Below are 5,000 nucleotides of genomic sequence, written 5' to 3' on the forward strand. Positions count from 1 at the left end.
GGATTTCCGCCCCCCCTTCCTTTTATAAATCCCTCCAAATCCTTGAACGCCATGCTCTCCGCCTTGCCTATCGCATCCGTCTCCCCTCCCCCACGCGGATCCTGTATGATCTTATCTCCTTCCCTCACCTCCTCCTCTTCCTCGAAAGGATACGAATCCTCTACACCTCCCGTAAACTCGATCCTCCCCACCCGCTCGTCTCCCCGATCCTCTCCCACCCCCGCCCGCTGCCGCGCCTGTACTCTCATGTCCCACCCGGTCTCCATCTCTCCACCCTCCTTACCCTCTCCCAAGGTGGCTTCCGCCAGCTCCCCCTACCTGATGATGCCCTCCTCCCCTCCATCTACCCCTCCTACCAACTTTGATCCTCCCGCCCTCCTCCCGTGCTTGCTCCTCCGGGCACCCTCCCTCCCTTCTCTCCCTTTTTCCCTCCCTCCTCCTTTTCTCTCCCCTTCTCCCCCGGGCCTCCCCTCCCCTGTCCCTCTCCCTCTTGCCCCCGTCTCCCCCGCCGTTGGCATCCTTTTCTCCCCTCTCCCCCCACCTCCCCCGTGTTCCACTCTTGGCAGGTCCCCGGACTCGCACACGCTACGTGGACTTTCGCGCGCCGGAGATCGCCGCCATCAGTGTCTTGTGTGTGCCGTCATGTTTCGTGTTCAGTGTTTCCCGTCATGCTCCGTTGTTCACCAGTGCCATCGTCTTCTTCAGTGTCTGTGCGTCGTCTCAACAGTTTGCAGTGTGGTTTATCGTCAAGTGTGAACGGCTCCGTGTTTGTCTCTCTGTGTCTCCTATTTTATCGCCCACCATTTTGTGACTTTTCTGTTTTTCTCCTGTTTTTTGTGCTTCTGTCTCATTTGGCTGAAGAGCAGCGTATTGTGCTGCTGCCAGCCTGCTTATTGTATAGGCATTAAAATGACAATAAAGTAAAAAAAAAAAAAAAAAAAAAAGAGATATTTCCAATATGCGACATTCCCGCTGTCCCTATTCATGAGCTGCGAGCTGTACCACGTACAAGCTACAGACGCGATCGCATTGCTCACTGTACGGATTCTCATGCTGAGCGATCAGCTAGGAAGCGCCCCATCCATGTCGGCACCCGTGGGCGTTGCACTCGCAGTCGCAAAAAACGCTGGGCAAATATATTTCTCGGAAGAGTAACGACAGTCCGAGTCTCCTGCGTGGGAAGAGTCTTTCTAGGCCCTGACCCACGGGAAGGGTGTAGCTTCCCCCATCCCGGACATTTGACGTCGTCACACTACCGGTATTGACTAATAGACTGATTGCTGATAATCAATAGCCATACACTGGGGGAAACGGCCGACAGGGGCGGCAACATAGTGGAGCCGCAGTGTCACTAATGTACAGAGATAGAACAGTTTCGACTGGAACCAGAGTAACCGTATACACGGCACTGATTAGTAATAGATGCAGAGCCATCAGAATACAGATAATATATACAACTGTCCCTATACATGCTGAAAGACTCTGCACACAATGAGAACCACACGTCAGCCAGACACTCTTATCACACACTACTCTCTTATCACACACTACTCTCTGCCTGTAACAGGCACACACACAATATCTAACCACCAGCATGGAAGAACATCCAGTGCATCCTCTCCGCCACATTACACAATCCACACAATCATAACCAGACCGGGAGGTCCACCCAGAAAACACAATATCCCACCCTTCCGACATGCGCACATTGCTCAGCTAAGCCACGAACACCCACACATGTCCTACACAGGGGTGCACCCAACATCACAATACTGCCTCCTGTCACAGCACACAAATAATGGCAGGAATGAAAGACACAGATCTGCCACAACCATGGAATCGGAGCGCCGCCTGTCATGAGCCAAAAGTGCATCCTGACGTGACAAATCGGATGATGCCACAGGCATCCAATTACGATAATCACTATCAACGAACCTGCCGCCCCCCCCCCCCCCCCAATACACCTTTCCCTACAACAATGTGTATCTGAACCTAAGCTATATTGTACCTTAACCTAACCTATATCGTACCTTAACCTAACCTATATCGTACCTTAACCTAACCTATATCGTACCTTAACCTAACCTATATCGTACCTTAACCTAACCTATATCGTACCTTAACCTAACCTATATCGTACCTTAACCTAACCTATATCGTACCTTAACCTAACCTATATCGTACCTTAACCTAACCTACGTTGTGCCTTAACCTAACCTACGTTGTGCCTTAACCTAACCTACGTTGTGCCTTAACCTAACCTACGTTGTGCCTTAACCTAACCTACGTTGTGCCTTAACCTAACCTACGTTGTGCCTTAACCTAACCTACGTTGTGCCTTAACCTAACCTACGTTGTGCCTTAACCTAACCTACGTTGTGCCTTAACCTAACCTACGTTGTACCTTAACCTAACCTATGTTGTACCTTAATCTAACCTTTGTTGTACCTGAACCTAACCTACATTGTGCCTTAACCTAACACATATTGTACCTTAACCTAACCTACATTGTACCTTAACCTAACCTACATTGTACCTTAACCTAACCTACATTGTACCTTAACCTAACCTACGATGCGCCTCAACCTAACCTACGTTGCGCCTTAACCTAACCTACGTTGCGCCTTAACCTAACCTACGTTGCGCCTTAACCTAACCTAATTTGTGCCTTAACCTAACCTAATTTGTGCCTTAAACTAACCTAATTTGTGCCTTAACCTAACCTAATTTGTGCCTTAACCTAACCTAATTTGTGCCTTAACCTAACCTAATTTGTGCCTTAACCTAACCTAATTTGTGCTTCAACCTAACCTAATTTGTGCCTTAACCTAACCTAATTTGTGCCTTAACCTAACCTAATTTGTGCCTTAACGTAACCCATGTTGTGCCTTAACGTAACCCATGTTGTGCCTTAACGTAACCCATGTTGTGCCGTAACGTAACCCATGTTGTGCCTTAACCTAACCCATGTTGTGCCTTAACGTAACCCATGTTGTGCCTTAACGTAACCCATGTTGTGCCTTAACCTAACCCATGTTGTGCCTTAACCTAACCCATGTTGTGCCTTAACCTAACCCATGTTGTGCCTTAACCTAACCCATGTTGTGCCTTAACCTAACCCATGTTGTGCCTTAACCTAACCCATGTTGTCCCTTAACCTAACCTATAATGTGCCTTAACCTAACCTATAATGTGCCTTAACCTAACCTATAATGTGCCTTAACCTAACCTAAAGTGCGCCGTAACCTAAACTATATTGCGCCTTAACCTGACGCACGATGTCGCTGAACCTGGTCTGTAATTGTTATGCAACTCGTTAAATTAGTGTAGTGTTGCCTAACCGCAACCCTCGCAATATAGTTCGCTACTCGCACTGCCCGGTCCCCTGTGTATCGCGTCATGTTAAACACCTTGCAGGTGTTGCTGACTTTCCACATGCTCCTGCTATACACTGTAATGTGGATAGCAGCAGGACGTACATGCCCCCCCCCTTCCCCCCTGCCTTCGCAAGCTGGTCGGTGAGAAGTTTGCATGTTCAATGCCCCTCGCATGCAGACGTACTCAGCCTACGTTGTGGTACGGCCTGTCACCTGTCCGCCGATGTATGCAAAACCCACAAACTGTACTGCACATTGGTCCGTATGTACTGAATGATACATCGTGGCACATGTGACCGTACGACGACTGCGCCTAGCAACGGCGGACCATACAGTCCAAATATTGTGCACGCAGCTACGTGTCGTCTCCCTATAAGAGCTGGATTGCAGTGTGGTATGCCATACAGACGTGTGGGAGGAACGGACGCCCTGGATGGCGATCAGCATGAGCAGTCTGTTGATGTAGTGGAGCGTGTATTCGGACGTAGTCGTCTCTTCTCACACACTGTGATAGCATGTTGCACCGTGTTCCACATCTGCGACATGCTGCAGAGGCCGGCTGACAGTCGTTCGCGCAATGGACACCGCATACGTACGGGCGCTACCTTCCACGTGTTCTCTAGGCGTGCACATGTTGTTGCGTCTATGTGGGCAGACGTAGTGTGTTGTGACACCTGACACAGGCATGCAATACTCGTTGCAAATGGCGATGGACGTGTACGTTTGCTGGTGACGTTACGCAAATGAACAACTGGTAACCCGTTGTGGTGCGGTTGTTCTCGCTAGAGGTGAATCAGTGTTGGCGACGATCGGTAGAGCTATTAACCGGTTGTTTCAGGGATACCCACCATGCCCACGAACGTGAAAGGGGACCCACCATGCCCACGAACGTGAAAGGGGATCTGGGTGTGAGGCGATACGCGGCGGTGGCTGGGTGGGACCGTCCCCGGCCGGTGAGGGGGGGCCGCCCGGCGTGCTGGCAGCGCGCTGCGTGGGCGCACGCGCTACAGCCGGCTGGTGGGGGCGGCCAGTGGCAGGCGCGCCGGCCGACGGACGCGGCAGGCGGCGCAGCTGCGCGCCGGCGCACCCTGCTCGCGGCGCCTTGCGGCCAAAGTAGGTCCTCGCGGGCCCAGTGCGAAGCGCGGTGGCCATCTGCAGTGTGCTGGTCCGATTGAGGACTTTGTGCGCTGAGGATGCGCCGCCGCCCGGCGCTCGGCGCCGCGACGCCGTCTGCTGCTCGGTCGCCCCAGCGGTTCTCGCAGGTGGTTTGTATCGCAGCTGTGCAGACGTGTTGGCGCGTGCGCTGTGCTGGGAGAGTTCGCTTCGGCACCCAAGTGGGGCTTTTGTCCTTCTGTGGCGCTGGCGTTGGAGCTGCCGGTCACCGTAGGTGGCGCGTGTTGTCTCCCGCCGTCAATGCCACGACAGCACGCTCCCGGGCCTCTGTCGGCAGCGGCAAGCTCAGTTGGGAGCACGGGTGGTCGCACCTAAAGCGTCTACTCGCCTAACTCCGGGCGATTGCGCCTCTCTCGAACCCGACCAAGTACTTAGGACGGCGCTGCGCGCCGCCGGGACCTGAGAGGGTTTCGAGGTGTGTTGTGCAGGGGAGCTCAGCCTCCTCCTGTT

This window comes from Schistocerca serialis, chromosome 4 (assembly GCF_023864345.2).
Source record: "Schistocerca serialis cubense isolate TAMUIC-IGC-003099 chromosome 4, iqSchSeri2.2, whole genome shotgun sequence".
Taxonomy (NCBI): Eukaryota; Metazoa; Arthropoda; class Insecta; order Orthoptera; family Acrididae; genus Schistocerca; species Schistocerca serialis.